Genomic DNA, 18,882 nt, shown 5'->3' with positions numbered 1-18,882 from the left:
CTTCCTATTGATTGATAGTGTTGTTGGTGTCCTCCTGATAGACACCGTGCCAAATACTGTCCAACTGGTGCGTTTTGTTCTCAAAATGCCGAGTTGGTTGAAGGCTCTGAGTACTATGGGACTTAACTTCTAAGGTCATCAGTCCCCTAGAACTTAGAACTACTTAAATCTAACTAACCTAAGGACATCACACACATCCATGCCCGAGGCAGGATTCGAACCTGCGACCGTAGCGGTCACGCGGTTCCAGACTGAAGCGCCTAGAACCGCACGGCCACATCGGCCGGCCCCATTTGGTTGAAGGGCCCAGCCCATAATGCTCCCAATATTCTCAGTTGGGGAGAGATCCGGTGATCTTGCTGGCCAAGGTAGGGTTTGTCAAGCAGAAAGACAGGCATTAGAAACACTTGCTGTATGCGGGCTGGCGATATCTTGCTGAAATCTATACCCAGGACGGCTTTCCGTGAAGGGAAACAAAACGGGGCGTAAAATATCGTCGACGTAGCACTGTACTGTAAGGGTGCCGTGGATGACAACCAGAGGAGTCCTGCTATGAAATCAAATGTCACCCTAGACCATCACTCCCGGTTGTGGGGCCACGTGGCGAGCCACTACCAGGATCGTAATGCACAGCTGACTGGGGCCTTTCCAGTCGCGTCTACGGCCTGGAATCTCATCGACAAGAGTACACTTCAGTGATGTTTACCTCTTCCAATCGAGCCCCAATAAGTAAGGAAGATGTGTCTGAATATGCCCCGGTTGGCAGTGGCTTATAAATCTAGCTGTCGCCAGCTATACTGCGCGACAACCAGGAGTGATGATCTCGGCTACCATTTGTTTTCGTAGCAGGATCCCTTTGTCATCCGCGACGCCCTTACAAGACAGTGGTACGTCGACGATATGTTTACCCACCGTTTTGTTACCCTTCATCGCAAGCCATCTGGCGGCCGCTGTGGCCGAGCGGTTCTAGACGCTTCAGTCCGGAACAGCGCTGCTGCCACGGTCGCAGGTTCGAATCCTGCCTCGGGCATGGATGTGTGTGGCGTCCTTAGGTTAGTTAGGTTTAAGTAGTTCTAAGTTCTAGGGGGCTGATTACCTCAGATGTTAAGTCCCATAGTGCTTTGAGCCATCTGAACCATTTTGAAGCAAGCCATCTTGGAACTTCCTGGCAGATTAAAACTGTGTGCCCGACCGAGACTCGAACTCGGGACCTTTGCCTTTCGCGGGCAAGTGCTCTAGGAAGGTAGGAGACGAGGTACTGGCAGAAGTAAAGCTGTGAGTACCGGGCGTGAGTCGTGCTTCGGTAGCTCAGATGGTAGAGCACTTGCCCGCGAAAGGCAAAGGTCCCGAGTTCGAGTCTCAGTCGGGCACACAGTTTTAATCTGCCAGGAAGTTTCATATCAGCGCACACTCCGCTGCAGAGTGAAAATCTCATTCTGGAAACATCCCCCAGGCTGTGGCTAAGCCATGTCTCCGCAATATCCTTTCTTTCAGGAGTGCTAGTTCTGCAAGGTTCGCAGGAGAGCTTCTGTAAAGTTTGGAAGGTAGAAGACGAGGTACTGGCAGAAGTAAAGCTGTGAGTACCGGGCGTGAGTCGTGCTTGGGTAGCTCAGTTGGTAGAGCACTTGCCCGCGAAAGGCAAAGGTCCCGAGTTCGAGTCTCGGTCGGGCACACAGTTTTAATCTGCCAGGAAGTTTCATATCAGCGCACACTCCGCTGCAGAGTGAAAATCTCATTCTGGAAACATCCCCCAGGCTGTGGCTAAGCCATGTTTCCGCTATATCCTTTCTTTCAGGAGTGCTAGTTCTGCAAGGTTCGCAGGAGAACTTCTGTAAAGTTTGGAAGGTAGGAGACGAGATACTGGCAGAAGTAAAGCTGTGGGTACCGGGCGTGAGTCGTGCTTCGGTAGCTCGGTTGGTAGAGCACTTGCCCGCGAAAGGCAAAGGTCCCGGAGTTCGAGTCTCGGTCGGGCACACAGTTTTAATCTGCCAGGAAGTTTCATATCAGCGCACACTCCGCTGCAGAGTGAAAATCTCATTCTGGAAACATCCCCCAGGCTGTGGCTAAGCCATGTCTCCGCAATATCCTTTCTTTCAGGAGTGCTAGTTCTGCAAGGTTCGCAGGAGAGCTTCTGTAAAGTTTGGAAGGTAGGAGACGAGGTACTGGCAGAAGTAAAGCTGTGGGTACCGGGCGTGAGTCGTGCTTGGGTAGCTCTGTTGGTAGAGCACTTGCCCGCGAAAGGCAAAGGTCCCGAGTTCGAGTCTCGGTCGGGCACACAGTTTTAATCTGCCAGGAAGTTTCATATCAGCGCACACTCCGCTGCAGACTGAAAATCTCATTCTGGAAAGCCATCTTGGGCTAGTCGTGTTTCACAACAACGCTATTTTCTGAATCCGTGTCGGCTCTTTGCCAGTAAATCGTTTTCTTTCACGTAATTCACAATGTTCGAACACAATTCCAAAACCCTATTGCAAATCGACGTTAGTGATGTGGGTCCGTAATTCAGAGGATTACTTGGTTCAAATGGCTCTGAGCACTATGGGACTTAACATCTATGGTCATCAGTCCCTTAGAACTTAGAACTACTTAAACCTAACTAACCTAAGGACATCACACAACAACCAGTCATCACAGATGGTTACTTCTACGCCCTTTCTTAGGTACTTGTGTGCAGCTTTCCCATCTGTGGATAGAGATCTTTCTACGAGTCAGCGATTGTGTATGGTTATTGTACCTGGATATTCTGAAAGGAACGTGACTGGTATTTTTTTTGGTCATCAGTCTACTGACTGGTTCGATGCGGCCCGCCACGAATTCCTTTCCTGTGCTAACCTCTTCATCTCAGAGTAGCACTTGCAACCTACGTCCTCAATTATTTGCTTGACGTATTCCAATCTCTGTCTTCCTCTACAGTTTTTGCCCTCTACAGCTCCCTCTAGTACCATGGAAGTCATTCCCTCATGTCTTAGCAGATGTCCTATCATCCTGTCCCTTCTCCTTATCAGTGTTTTCCACATATTCCTTTCCTCTCCGATTCTGCGTAGAACTTCCTCATTCCTTACCTTATCAGTCCACCTAATTTTCAACATTCGTCTATAGCACCACATCTCAAATGCTTCGATTCTCTTCTGTTCCGGTTTTCCCACAGTCCATGTTTCACTACCATACATTGCTGTACTCCAGACGAACATCCTCAGAAATTTCTTCCTCAAATTAAGGCCGGTATTTGATATTAGTAGACTTCTCTTGGCCAGAAATGCCTTTTTTGCCATAGCGAGTCTGCTTTTGATGTCCTCCTTGCTCCGTCCGTCATTGGTTATTTTACTGCCTAGGTAGCAGAATTCCTTAACTTCATTGACTTCATCAATCCTGATGTTAAGTTTCTCACTGTTCTCATTTCTACTACTTCTCATTACCTTCGTCTTTCTCCGATTTACTCTCAAACCATACTGTGTACTCATTAGACTGTTCATTCCGTTCAGCAGATCATTTAATTCTTCTTCACTTTCACTCAGGATAGCAATGTCATCAGCGAATCGTCTCATTGATATCCTTTCACCTTGTATTTTTACTCCACTCCTGAACCTTTCTTTTATTTCCATCATTGCTTCCTCGATGGGCAGATTGCACAGTAGGGGCGAAAGGCTACAGCCTTGTCTTACACCCTTCTTAATACGAGCACTTCGTTCTTGATCGTCCACTCTTATTATTCCCTCTTGCTTGTTGTACATATTATATATGACCCGTCTCTCCCTATAGCTTACCCCTACTTTTTTCAGAATCTCAAACAGCTTGCACCATTTTATATTGTCGAACGCTTTTTCCAGGTCGACAAATCCTATGAAAGTGTCTTGATTTTTCTTTAGCCTTGCTTCCATTATTTGCCGTAACGTCAGAATTGCCTCTCTCGTCCCTTTACTTTTCCTAAAGCCAAACTGATCGTCAACTAGCGCATTCTCGATTTTCTTTCCGATTCTTCTGTATATTATTCTTGTAAGCAACTTCGATGCTTGAGCTGTTAAGCTGATTGTGCGATAATTCTCGCACTTGTCAGCTCTTGCCGTCTTCGGAATTGTGTGGATGATGCTTTTCCGAAAGTCAGATGGTATATCGCCAAACTCATATTCTACACACCAACGTGAATAGTCGTTTTGTTGCCACTTCCCCAAATGATTTTAGAAATTCTGATGGAATGTTATCTATCCCTTCTGCCCTATTTGACCGTAGGTCCTCCAAAGCTCTTTTAAATTCCGATTCTAATACTGGATCCCCTATCTCTTCTAAATCGACTCCTGTTTCTTCTTCTATCACATCAGACAAATCTTTCCATGTATTCTTTCCACCTATCTGCTCTCTCCTCTGCATTTAACAGTGGAATTCCCGTTGCACTGTTAATGTTACCACCGTTGCTTTTAATGTCACCAAAGGTTGTTCTGACTTTCCTGTATGCTGAGTCTGTCTTTCCGACAATCATATCTTTTTCGATGTCTTCACATTTTTGCTGCAGCCATTGCGTCTTAGCTTCCCTGCACTTCCTATTTATTTCATTCCTCAGCGACTTGTATTTCTGTATTCCTGATTTTCCCGGAACATGTTTGTACTTCCTCCTTTCATCAATCAACTGAAGTATTTCTTCTGTTACCCATGGTTTCTTCGCAGCTACCTTCTTTGTACCTATGTTTTCCTTCCCAACTTCTGTGATGGCCCTTTTTAGAGATGTCCATTCCTCCTCAACTGTACTGCCTACTGCGCTATTTCTTATTGCTGTATCTATAGCATTAGAGAACTTCAAACGTATCTCGTCATTCCTTAGTACTTCCGTATCCCACTTCTTTGCGAATTGACTCTTCCTGACTAATGTCTTGAACTTCAGCCTACTCTTCATCACTACTATATTGTGATCTGAGTCTATATCTGCTCCTGGGTACGCCTTACAATCCAGTATCTGATTTCGGAATCTCTGTCTGACCATGATGTAATCTAATTGAAATCTTGCCGTATCTCCCGGCCTTTTCCAAGTATACCTCCTCCTCTTGTGATTCTTGAACGGTGTATTCGCTATTACTAGTTGAAACTTGTTACAGAACTCAATTAGTCTTTCTCCTCTTTCATTCCGTGCCCCAAGCCCATATTCTCCTGTAACCTTTTCTTCTACTCCGTCCCCTACAACTGCATTCCAGTCGCCCATGACTATTAGATTTTCGTCCCCCTTTACATACTGTATTACCCTTTCAATATCCTCATACACTTTCTCTATCTGTTCATGTTCAGCTTGCGACGTCGGCATGTATACCTGAACTATCGTTGTCGGTGTTGGTGTGCTGTCGATTCCGATTAGAACAACCCGGTCACTGAACTGTTCAAAGTAACACACCCTCTGCCCTACCTTCCTATTCATAACGAATCCTACACCTGTTATACCATTTTCTGCTGCTGTTGATATCACCCGATACTCATCTGACCAGAAATCCTTCTCTTCCTTCCACTTCACTTCACCGACCCCTACTATATCTAGATTGAGCCTTTGCATTTCCCTTTTCAGATTTTCTAGTTTCCCTACCACGTTCAAGCTTCTGACATTCCACGTCCCGACTCGTAGAACGTTATCCTTTCGTTGATTATTTAATCTTTTTCTCATGGTAACCTCCCCCTTGGCAGTCCCCTCCCGGAGATCCGAATGGGGGACTATTCCGGAATCTTTTGCCAATGGAGAGATATTCATGACACTTCTTCAATTACAGGCCACACGCCCTGTGGATACACGTTACGTGTCTTTAATGCAGTGGTTTCCATTGCCTTCTGCATCCTCATGTCGTTGATCATTACTGATCGAACTCAGGACCGAAGACGTTTTGATTATGAATCAAAGACGCTACCCCTACACCACGGGCTGCTGACTGGTATACAGGGTGTAATTTTAAGTTGAGAAACCAGAATAACTCGAAAAACAGTGGGACATCGACTGCAGCGACACTCCTTGGCTCGTGACCATATCTGTAACGACAGGAAACCCGTGGCCTGGTCAGATGAGTTCCGATTTAGCTGGTAAGAGCTGATGTTGGGGTTCACAAAGCACTGTGCACACTGGTGGTGGCTCCATAATGGTGTGAGCTGTGTTTACATGTAATGGACTGGATTCTCTGGTCCAACTGGATCGGTCAGTGATTGGAAATGGCTGCTTTGAGACCATTTGCAGTCATCAATGGGCTTTACGTCCCAAAACATCTCCCCAGGCCACAGTTGCTAGCGAAATTGTGGACATTTGGAGCGAATGCTTTGGCCACCCAGAAGTTGTTAACAAAGCACTTTGCGAACTGGTGGTGGCTCCATAATGGTGTGAGCTGTGTTTACATGTAATGGACTGGATTCTCTGGTCCAACTGGATCGTTCAGTGATTGGAAATGGCTGCTTTGAGACCATTTGCAGTCATCAATGGGCTTTACGTCCCCAAACATCTCCCCAGGCCACAGTTACTAGCGAAATTGTGGACATTTGGAGCGAATGCTTTGGCCACCCAGAAGTTGTTAACAAAGCACTGTGCGAACTGGTGGTGGCTCCATAATGGTGTGAGCTGTGTTTACATGTAATGGACTGGATTCTCTGGTCCAACTGGATCGTTCAGTGATTGGAAATGGCTGCTTTGAGACCATTTGCAGTCATCAATGGGCTTTACGTCCCCAAACATCTCCCCAGGCCACAGTTGCTAGCGAAATTGTGGACATTTGGAGCGAATGCTTTGGCCACCCAGAAGTTGTTAACAAAGCACTGTGCGAACTGGTGGTGTGAGCTGTGTTTACATGTAATGGACTGGATTCTCTGGTCCAACTGCATCGTTCAGTGATTGGAAATGGCTGCTTTGAGACCACTTGCAGTCATCAGTGTGCTTTACGTTCCAAAACCTCACCGGGCCATAGTTGCTGGCGACTGGTTTGGAGAAAATTTAGGACAATTCGAGCGAATGCTTTGGCCACCCAGATCGCCCGACGTGAATCCCACTGAACATCTTTGGGACACCGAGAGGTCCATCCACTAGATCCGGTACTGCCAACACTTTCACGCCTGTGGACGGCTGTAGGGCCAGCATGGTTCAGTATTTCTGCATGTGCCTTCCAACGCCTTGTTGAGTCTGTACCGTTTTGAGTTGTCCACTACGCCGGGAAAAAGGAGGCCCGACACGATATTATTGGGTCATAGCTTTTGTCATTTCAGTGTACATTACCGCACAGTGATCACACGAATAACGAGAAAACAATGTTTAAATGATAACTGATTGAAACCCTCAGCTGCCGACAGGTGTTGTTGATAGACCTCGATGGAGACAGCTGAAAATGTGTGCCCCGACCGGGACTCGAACCCGAGAGCTCCTGCTTACATGGCAGACGCTCTATCCATCTGAGCCACCGAGGGCACGGATGAATAGTGCGACTGCAGGAACTTATCCTTTGCACGCCTCTCGTGAGACCCACATTCCTAACTGTTCACAATCACAAACGTGATGTTCCTAACAGATATTTGCCCATCCACTCATTACTCGCGCACACTAAGGTGACGATTCCCGTAAGAGTTCGGGCAACCTGTGCGCATTCGCACAGAGGTCAATGGCCGGGTAGCCATTTAACTGTATATGAAGATAGTAACTCTTCTCGAAAGAACAGATACCATTGATGACCGCGCAGTTTCTCTAAAACAAATAATCGATTGAAGCCAAAAATGGTTCAAATGGCTCTGAGCACTGTGGGACTCAACAGCTGAGGTCATCAGTCCCCTAGAGCTTAGAACCACTTAAACCTAACTAACCTCGGCCGGCTGATGGAAGCCCTCAGCTGCCGACAGGTGTTGCTGATATTCCTCGATATACATTTTCAGCTGTCCCCATCGAGGTATATCAACAACATCTGTCGGCAGCTGAAATTTTCAATCAATTAGCATTTAATCTAGAGAAGCTGCACGGTCATCAATGGTATCTGTTCTTTCGAGAGCAGTTACTATCTTCATATAAAACAATGTTTCTTCTTTAATGGCTACCGTGAGTGAGCGTTCCAGCAACTCGGTGAAGCCCAGTCCATGCTGGGGGTTGCGTTAGCTGGTGGCCCAGGGCGCGATACAGACAGCGCCAAACAGTGTCCACAAACAGAGTCGGGAAGCAAACAGGGGTCCGCCGGACGCCACGTGTTTTGTTGACTCCTGCCGTATCGGCCGCGTCCCATCACACGTCGAACCTGTGGCGTTAATCGATCCTCCACCTCGCGATTGGGTGAGACTAACCAGTGTTTATTTTCTGGCATTTACTGACGCCCCAATTACTGGACAGCTAAAGCGACAACTACCGCGGATATCCTTACTCTAGCTGATATTCTTCCGCCCAGCTCAACAGCTTTTGGTGGATGTATGAAGTGAAACCGATGTTTGTGTAACAAAGAAAAAGTTTAGGTAATGGAACTTCCTGTCATATTAAAGCTGTATGCTTGAGCTGGACTCGAACTTGGGACCTCAGATTCTGGCAGGCGAATGCTGTACGCGGAGAATTTCTAGCGGGTGTGACGAATGGCAGCTGGCTCTGAATATAGAAAAATGAGTAGGAAAAACAAACCTGTAATTTTCGGATACAGCATTGGTAGTTAACTGGTACCTAGGGTCTACTAACGGGCTCTACAGCTTTCACAGTGGCTGCAGTGGCTTTAAAAATATTTTTATTAGGTTTTCGTAAAATTTTGTCATAAACTACATAGTGACTAATTATTATATGCTTTAACTATCTGAAAGCAACGGCCTTGCCGCGGTGGCTACACCGGTTCCCGAGAAATCACCGAAGTTAAGCGCAGTCGGGCGTTGTCGGCTCTTGGATTGGTGACCATCCGGGCCGCCATGCGCTCTTGCCATTTTTCGGGGTGCACCCAGCCTCGTGATGCCAATTGAGGAGCTACTCGACCGAATAGAAGCGGCTTCGGTCAAGAATACCATCTTAAGACCGGGAGAGCGGCGTCCTGCTCCCGAAGCCCCTCCTATCCGCATCCTCCACCGAGGATGACACGGCGGTCGGATGGTCCCGGTAGGCCACTCGCGGCCTGAAGACGGAGTGCTTTTTTTAAAACTATTTGTAACACTGATTTATAAATTACACTTACTTCCCTACCATATAAATCACCATTACCGTGGTACTGATGGGTGGTTAGAAAGTTTTACTACCAGCAAAAATTCAAAGGTCAGCGGTAGATAAAGAAAGAAAGGTTGACCAAATTGCTTCAAATGGCTGTAAGCACTATGGGACTTAACATCTGAGGTCATCAGTCCCCTAAACTTAGATATACTTAAATGTAATTAACTAAGGACATCACACATCCATGCCTGAGGCATGATTCGGACCTGCTACCGTAGCAGCCACGCGGTTCCGGACTGATGTGCGTAGAACCGCTCGGCCACAGCGGCCGGCAAGGTTGACCACCCCTGGGATACAGCATTAGTAGCATCCTCATTGACAGAGACACGTTTTTAAGTATCTGAGCCTAACGTTGCAAAGAGATATAGAATGGAACCAGCTTGGGATTGTTGTAGGAAGGGCGAATGGCCGACTTCAGTTCATCGGGAGAATTTAGGGAAAGCGTGGTTCGTCTGTGAAGGAGATCGCGTGTAAGACCGCAGTGCGACCTGTTCTTGAGTACTGCTCGAGTGTTTGGGATCCCCACCATGTCTTACGAAAGAAAGTCATGGAAGCAATTCAGAGGTGTGCCGATTGGTGAAAACAATACGCAAGTATCAAGGACTTGCCTCTGGAACTCAAATGGGAATGCCTGGAGTGAAGGCGACGTTCTTTTCGAGGACCACTAGTGAGACATCTGAAGCTAACTGCCGAACTATTCTATTGTTGCCAACATACACGAAAGGACCACGAAAATAAGATAGGAGAAATTGGGGCTTGTACAGAGGCATACAGACTGTCGTTTTTGCCCCGCTCTGTTTCGTGTGGAATAAAAGGTAATGAGTAGCAGTGGTCGTGTGACTAGGGCCTCCTGTCAGGTAGACCATTCGCCTGGTGCAAGTCTTTCGATCTGACGCCACTTCGGCGACTTGCGCGTCGATGGGGATGAAATGATGAGGACAACACAACACCCAGTCCCTGAGCGGAGACAGTCTCCGACCCAGCCGGGAATCGAACCCGGGCCCTTAGGACTGAAATTCTGTCGCGCTGACCAGTGAGTTACCGGGGGCGGGCACCAGTAGTGGTGCAGGGTACTCTCCGCCACACACCATACGGTGGCTAGCGGAGTTGTATGTGGGTGTACATATAAATTTAGAATTGTAAAATTCTGAAGATAGGAGACCATGGACACATGACAGAAAGACAAAACTACATCCCCCTCACCCCACCACCTCGTACCTTTCAGCAATTGTTTCTCTAATCATATTCATTAATTTTGAAACGTCCCCTTAGAAAAATTATACAAGACTGTGCTTATCCTGACACACAATATTTTTAGCGCAACGCAATCTGACTTTCAAGAATCCCTACAAAAGAATGACCCTGACTTACATTAACCTATACGTTTCACAAATCACTAACCTCACAAAAATCTTGGTTACTCGAACTACTGCAATACAGCGAGCGCCACTACTGCCAGCTAAATAAAAGATTCAAACTACGGAAGGCACTAACTACTGATAGGCATAGTTAGCAAATGAAAGATTTTAATAGAGAACAAACAATGTATTTACCTTAATAGTCATCAAAAGTCATCATATATATATAGTAGTTCATAACATCCAGTCTTACAAATTTCAAAACTCCGCTATCTCTCTCCCCACATCCACCACTGCTGGCGGCTCACCTCCAACTGCGCAACGCTACGCGCTGTTAACATCCAGCTGCCGCTGCCCAACACTACAATTGCAGACAACAATGCAAACTAGCCACAGACTGCACACAGCACAGCCAGTGATTTTCATACAGAGCGCTACGTAACGTTGCCAATAAGAAAACATAAACAGCCTACTTACAGTTTTAACCCCCCAAACGGAGTTATGACTTATTTGTACCATAAATCAGCTGCTGTGCCGGGCGTTGTCTCAGATGCTTGGTATCTCCCACACAAGTGATTTGGTCCCGTGCCTTGTAGATATTCATAGCGAATGCAAGCCACATGGAGAATTTCAGCTGCTTTAAATGTAATTTCTGTTGTTTCAGATCGGTTATCACTGTTTCAAGCAGGGTGGTGTTTGAGCCCGACTGTAACTGTCAGAACAATTTACGTCACACTACGGGAAAATCTCTGTTTCTGTTCATGGTTTGATCGGCCCAAGAGCTAGTGACTTTTGTTGGCACAATATCCACGACCCGCCTTAGCATTTGTATGGCACTGTGGATTTGAATAATAAAAATAACTGTGAAACATGTTCTAAAAGTGCGACTGCTACGGTCGCAGGTTCGAATCCTGCCTCGGGCATGGATGTGTGTAATGTCCTTAGGTTAGCTAGGTTTAAGTAGTTCTAAGTTCTAGGGGACTGATGACCACAGCAGTTGAGTCCCATAGTGCTCAGAGCCATTTGAACCATGTTCTAAAATATCCTCTCGAGTATAAGTTACATACAGGGTATCCATTGATCGTGACCGGGCCAAATATCTCACGAAATAAGCGTCAAACGAAAAAACTACAAAGGACGAAACTTGTCTAGCTGGAAGGGGGAAACCAGATGGCGCTGTGGTTGGCCCGCTAGATGCCGCTGCCATAGGTCAAACGGATATCAAGTGCGTTTTTTTAAATAGGAACCCCCATTTTTATTACATATTCGTGTAGTACGTAAAGAAATATGTTTTAGTTGGACCACTTTTTTCGTTTTGTGATAGATGGCGCTGTTATAGCCACAAACATATGGCTCACAATTTTAGACGAACAGTTGGTAACAGGTGAGTTTTTTAAATTAAAATACAGAACGTAGGTACGTTTGAACGTTTTATTTCGGTTGTTCCAATGTTATACATGTACCTTTGTGAACTTATCATTATGAGAACGCATGCTGTTACAGCGCGATTACCTGCAAATACCACATTAATGCAATAAATGCTCAAAATGATGTCTGTCAGCCTCAATCCATTTGGCACTGCGTGTAACGACATTCCTCTCAACAGCGAGTAGTTCGCCTTCCGTAATGTTCGCACATGCATTGACAATGCGCTGACGCACGTTGTCAGGCGTTGTCGGTGCATCACGATAGCAAATATCCTTCAACTTTCCCCGCAGAAAGAAATCCGGGGACGTCAGATCCGGTGAACGTGCGGGCCATGGTATGGTGCTTCGACGAGCAATACACCTATCATGAAATATGTTAGTCAATATCGCTTCAACCGCACGCGAGCTATGTGCCGGAAATCCACCATGTTGGAAGTACATCGCCATTCCGCCATGCAGTGAAGCATCTTGTAGTAACATCGATAGAACATTACATAGTAAATCAGCATACATTGCACCATTTAGATTGCCATCGATAAAATGGGGGCCAATTATCCTTCCTCCCATAATGCCGCACCATACATTAACCAAGGTCGCTGATGTTCCACTTGTCGCAGCAATTGTGGATTTTCCGTTGCCCAATAGTGCATATTATGCCGGTTTACGTTACCGCTGTTGGTGAACGACGCTTCGTCGCTAAGTAGAACGCGTACAAAACATCTGTCATCGTCCCGTAATTTCTCTGTACACGACGTTCAAAGTCGTCGCCATGCAATTCCTGGTGCATAGAAATATGGTACGGGTGCAATCGATGTTGATGCAGCATTCTCAACACCGACGTTTTTGAGATTCCCGATTCCCGCGCAATTTGTCTGCTACTGATGTGCGGATTAGCCGCGACAGCAGCTAAAACACCTACTTGGGCATCATCATTTGTTACAGCTCGTGGTTGACTATTCACACGTGGCTGAACACTTCCTGTTTCCTTAAATAACGTAACTATCCGACGAACGGACCGGACACTTGGACGGTGTCGTCCAGGATACCGAGCAGCATAGATAGCACACGCCCATTGGGCATTTTGATCACAATATCCATCCATCAACACGATAGCGACCTTTTCCGCAATTGGTAAACGGTCCATTTTAACACGGGTAATGTACCACGAAGCAAATAACTGTCCGCACTGGTGGAATGTTACATGGTACCACGTACTTATACGTTTGTGACTATTACAGCGCCATCTGTCACAAAGCGAAAAAAGTGGTCCAACTAAAACATTCACATTTCTTTACGTACTACACGAATATGTAAAAAAGAATGGGGGTTCCTATTTAAAAACATGCAGTTGATGTCCGTTTGACCTAGGGCAGCGGCATCTAGTGGGCCAAGCATAGAGCCATCTGGTTTCCCCCTACAAGCTAGATGAGTTTCGTGCTTTGTAGTTTTTTAGTTTGATGCTTATTTCGTGAGATATTTGGCCCAGTCACGATCAATGGACCACCCTGTATAACGATGACAGCTAATGAACAAGTAAGAATTTGCAGTCATCTTTCTGTCAAATTATCGAGTTTTCTCTCGCCCTGCGATCTAATAATGCCTGATGATATTATCTCCAAGAAGGGCATTGTTGCTGTAATTTTTTTGCTGGTGTAACCTGTCGCCTGTACACTGGTCGGCAAAGACATTGCAAGGAGGTCGATAATAGGCGCTGAATCAAGAGCGCCTATCAGGAGAGAGGACAAAGACAGACTCGCAAGCAACGCGCCGCCAACGCCCTCTCGACTGCAAGTATTTACATCGCCGCCGCAGACCGGAGTCACAGTCAGCCCAGTTGCAGACAGAGTCAGTCACAGTCGCAGTCAGCTCAGTTACTATTCTAGTTGGTGTCTGTCAGTTCACGTCACCGGCTACGAGAGTGTGGTGTTTATAGCGCGACTTGTACTTCACCAGCACTGAGGCTAGCATGGACTATTACGGAAGAGCCTGTACCCCAACACGTGGAAGCGTAAAGCTAAGTAGCTTCTTGTTCCTGTTAATAAAGAACCATGTTAATACAAGTGTGCAGTTGTGTTGTAGAAAGAGGATAGCAGCCACCAAGCAACATCCTCTCCCTTGCTTCCCCTGGTAGAAGACTCTACAGCGCCAAAGACAACGCAAATTTTTTTTCTCGCGATACGAATTACAAACTTTCTATTTTATGTATTACATAAATATATGTTTCAAGGTAGATTAGGAAGTCTTGTAATGTATTGCGAATACATAGAAAGAAGGATCCTTTATTGTATGATTATATGATAGCGGAACAAAAACTGGTAGCAGTTACTTCTGTAAAATATCTGGGAGTATGGCTCTGAGCACTATGGGACTTAACATCTATGGTCATCAGTCCCCTAGAACTTAGAACTACTTAAACCTAACTAACCTAAGGACAGCACACAACACCCAGCCATCACGAGGCAGAGAAAATCCCTGACCCCGCCGGGAATCGAACCCGGGAACCCGGGCGTGAGAAGCGAGAACGCTACCGCACGACCACGAGATGCGGGCTCTGGGAGTATGCGTGCGGAACGATTTGAAGTGGAATGATCATATAAAATTAATTGTTGGTAAGGCAGGTGCCAGGTTGAGATTCATTGGGAGAGTGCTTAGAAAATGTAGTCCATCAACAAAGGAGGTGGCTTACAAAACACTCGTTCGACCTATACTTGAGTATTGCTCACCAGTGTGGGATCCGTACCAGATCGGGTTGACGGAGGAGATAGAGAAGATCCAAAGAAGAGCGGCGCGTTTCGTCACAGGGTTATTTGGTAACCGTGATAGCGTTACGGAGATGTTTAGCAAACTCAAGTGGCAGACTCTGCAAGAGAGGCGCTCTGCATCGCGGTGTAGCTTGCTCGCCAGGTTTCGAGAGGGTGCGTTTCTGGATGAGGTATCGAGTATATTGCTTCCCCCTACTTATACCTCCCGAGGAGATCACGAATGTAAAATTAGAGAGATTAGAGCGCGCACGGAGGCTTTCGGACAGTCGTTCTTCCCGCGAACCATACGCGACTGGAACAGGAAAGGGAGGTAATGACCGTGGCACGTAAAGTGCCCTCCGCCACACACCGTTGGGTGGCTTGCGGAGTATGAATGTAGATGTAGATGTAGAACAGTGACTTCCGTTTTGTCTTGAAGGCAAAGTGTGCAAAATTTTATCAAGATTGGGATAAAGCTGTAGATTTGTATCAATTACATATAAACAAATATAAAAACGCACAGTCTTCCTAAAGTGCCTGTACAGTAAACTATTGAGATTTGATACAAGATTCACATGGATTAGCGTTTAACAATGAACATTAACATTCTAGGTGTTTTATGACGTGTGAGAGTCTCACTCACAGTAGACTAAGAACAAAATATTTGTTCATAAGTGAGGCGTTCTTTCTGTGGTCGTACGACATCAGATTCTTGAGCAATGTAGCCGGTGGTTAGCAACGTCTGAGGACGTCTCTCTTTACACGGGCCACAAGCGTTGGAAATCTGTCTGTGAACACAAGTATTGCTCTGAGTTGCAGAGATTGACACAAGAGAGATATTCTTGGCAAGACTAACAAAAAATGATGGTGGCACAAAGATCAGCGGATTGTGGTAACAACTTGCATGTCCACATGTGATTTTTGTGGTATTTTATCTATTGCGAATAATGATTTTTTGTTTTACTTTTGAGTTTTTATTTCCTACATTTTTGCATCATATTATTGTTGATTTACATGATATATCTTCTGATGTGTACCATACGCTAAGTTAATGGACACGGGTGGAGCACGGATGAGATTTCCAGAAGGCCCTTGACACCGTACGTCACAAGCGGCTGGTAATAAAATCGCGTGTTTATGGAAAGTCGTCTCTTTTATGCGACTGGTTTCGTGATTTCCTGTCAGAGAGGTCACAGTTCGTAATAACTGACAGAAAGTCAGCGAGAAAAACAGAAGTGATTTCTGGCGTTCCCCTAGATAGTGTTATAGGCCGTCTGTTGTTCTTGTCCATATAAACGATTCAGGAGACAATCTGAGCAGCCGTCTTAGGTTGTTTGCGGATGATGCTGTTGATAATCGCCTAGTAAAGTCATCAGAGCATCAAAACAAATTGCAACACGATTTAGAAAAGATATGCCGGCCGCGGTGGCCGAGCGGTTCTAGGCGCTTCAGTCCGGAACCGCGCGACTGCTACGGTCGCTGGTTCGAATCCTGCCTCGGGGATGGATCTGTGTGATGTCCTTAGGTTAGTTAGGTTTAAATAGTTCTAAGTTCTAGGGGACTGACGACCTCAGATGTTAAGTCCCATAGTGCTCAGAGACATTTGAACCATTTGAAGAAAAGATATCTGTATGGTGCGAAAATTGTCAATTGACCATAAATAACAAAATTTGCGAGGTCATCGACAAGAGTGCTATAACTTCAGCTACACAATAAATCAATCTGATATAAAAGGCTGTCAACTCAGTTAAACAGCTACGGATTATAATTACGAAAGAACTTAAACTGGGAACAAGACACGGAAAATGTGGAAAACCCAAGAACTGCGTTTTATGAGCAGAACACTTAGAAGATGCAACAGATCCACTATACGGACTGCCTACACTACACCTGTCCGTCTATTTTGGAGTACTGCTGCGCGGTGTTAACGAAGTACACCGAGAAAGTTCGGAGAAGAGCAGCATCTTTCGTATTATCGATAAATAGGAGAGAGAGTGTCACGGACGTGATACAGGATTTGAGGTGGACATCATTAAAGCAAAGACGTTCCTGGTTGCGGCAGGATCTTCTCACGAAATTTTAATCAACAAATTTCTCCCCCCGAATGCGAAAATATTTGGTTGACTCCGTCCTACACGGGAAGAAACGATCAATAAAATGAGGGAAATCAGAGCAAGTACGGAAAGGTATACAGTAGGTGTTCGTTTTTGGCGCGCACTGTTCGAGAGTCGAATAATATTTATTGTAAATGTAGCAGTGGCCTTGCCATAGTGGATACACCGGTTCCCGCCAGAATCACCGAAATTAAGCGCTGTCGGGCGTGGCCGACACTTGGATGGGTGACCATCCGGGCCGCCGTGTGCTGTTGCCACTTTTCGGGGTGCACTCATCCTTGTGATGCCAATTGAGGAGCTACTCTACCGAATAGTAGCGGCTACGGTCAAAGGAAACCACCATAACGACCGGGAGAGCGGTGTGCTGACCCCACGCCCCTCCTATCCGCTTCCTCAGCTGAGGATGACACGGCGGTCAGACGGTCCCGATGGGTCACTTGTAGCCTGATGGCGGAGTGCATGTAAATGTAGATGCAGCTGTTCGCTACCTGCCAAGCGAAGGCACTGGGCAAGACGTCGCAACGCGTGTTTTGCGTCCAAACTGAAAATTCTCGAGCACTTTTTCACACCTTTTTCTACAGTTCTTCAGGCTTCATAATTGCAGAGTGATGTGAACACTGCTCTCCACGTAATACTATGAACCACTGTCGCGGCGCGGAGTGGCCGCGCGGTTTGAGGCGTCATGTCCCGGACTGCACGGCCGCTCCCGCCGGAGGTTCGAGTCCTCCCTCGAGCATGGGTGAGTGTCTTGTTCTTTAGCATAAGTTAGTTTAACTAGTGTGTCTAAGTCTATGGACCGATGACCTCAGCAGTTTGGTCCCTTAGGAATTCACACACACATTTGAAGCACTGTCTCCTGTAAATTTTAGGGAGCCACCAGAAGTCATTTGCTACAGCGACTGCCGCTATTTCGTGGAACGCTATATAATACAGCGGAAGTTCTATATATATAAAAAAATAGCGTGCTGTGTGTATTTTTTCCTCCCTTTTGCTCCCAGTACCTAGCAACCGAACATAGCCCTCCATAATGCACGGCAGAAAAACCGCGCCTTCGGTGGCCTTGCCTTTATTGTTTCATGCCGGCGCGGCGGCCGACACACAAGAGAATACACTGGTTCGCGTGCCCGCGGGCAGTTGGCCTGCACAAAGGCCACCCGCCGTCGGGCCTTTGTGCGACAAACGACCCGCGAGTCGGCGCCGCACTTCTCTGTGTGGGTGTGTGTGTGTGTCCGCCCACGCCATCAGCGAATGCCAGCCGCGAACGCCGACGCGGCCGAGTCACGAACCAGTCGCCCGCTATCTGCTCCCATCTGGCAGCAGCGGCCAGATTATATAACCGCACAGACGCGGCCGCCAAGAATAACCGACTCCACAAAAGAAAAGTGGTGGGCAGCAACTCCGACGATGCTATTTTGTCGAAAAGTGACATTTTGAGACCGTTTTTGTGTACGATGTACAAGTTGCTCCTTGAAAAGAATAAATCGGCAAACAGCCACAGCGCTGCGTATTTACACGAACAGCATCGCTACCGGAATCGAACCGACAGCCACTAGGGAACAGAGCAACCTTTCGTAAATGCTGAATATGTATGGGAACTTAGTACGTTGAAATGCCAAGGAAACTACTGTAGGCAGGCATATTCAAATAATAAGATGTATACGGCGCTACGGTCGGCCACGCCTACATAAAACAAGTGTCTGCCGCAGTTGTTGGACCGATTACTGCTGCTACAATCGCAGGCTATCGAGATTTAAGTGTGGCGTTATAGTTGGTGCACGAGCGATGGGACACAGCATCTACGAGGTACCGATGAAGTGGGGATTTTCCCGTATAACCATTTTGAGCCGTGGCAAAAATTTGTTGTTTTGAAGAGCGCGCCGCAGCGCGTAGTGTAAAGCAGTCGCCCTCCGTTTCTGGCGGTGGCGCCGCTGTGGCAGTCGCAGCTTTGGTGTCTCCCTCTGGGGGAAAGGGGAAAGGTTGGCTGTTCACGGGCATTTAAAGGGCGCTATGAGCTCGCTACGGGGGGGGGGGGAAAGGGGGAGTCTGGTCAGTTGGTCAGCCGGGTCAGTGTGGGGCAGTTAGTGT

The sequence above is a fragment of the Schistocerca nitens genome, chromosome 12 (genome assembly GCF_023898315.1).
Source record: "Schistocerca nitens isolate TAMUIC-IGC-003100 chromosome 12, iqSchNite1.1, whole genome shotgun sequence".
Lineage (NCBI taxonomy): Eukaryota > Metazoa > Arthropoda > Insecta > Orthoptera > Acrididae > Schistocerca > Schistocerca nitens.
This window is presented reverse-complemented; position numbering follows the sequence as displayed.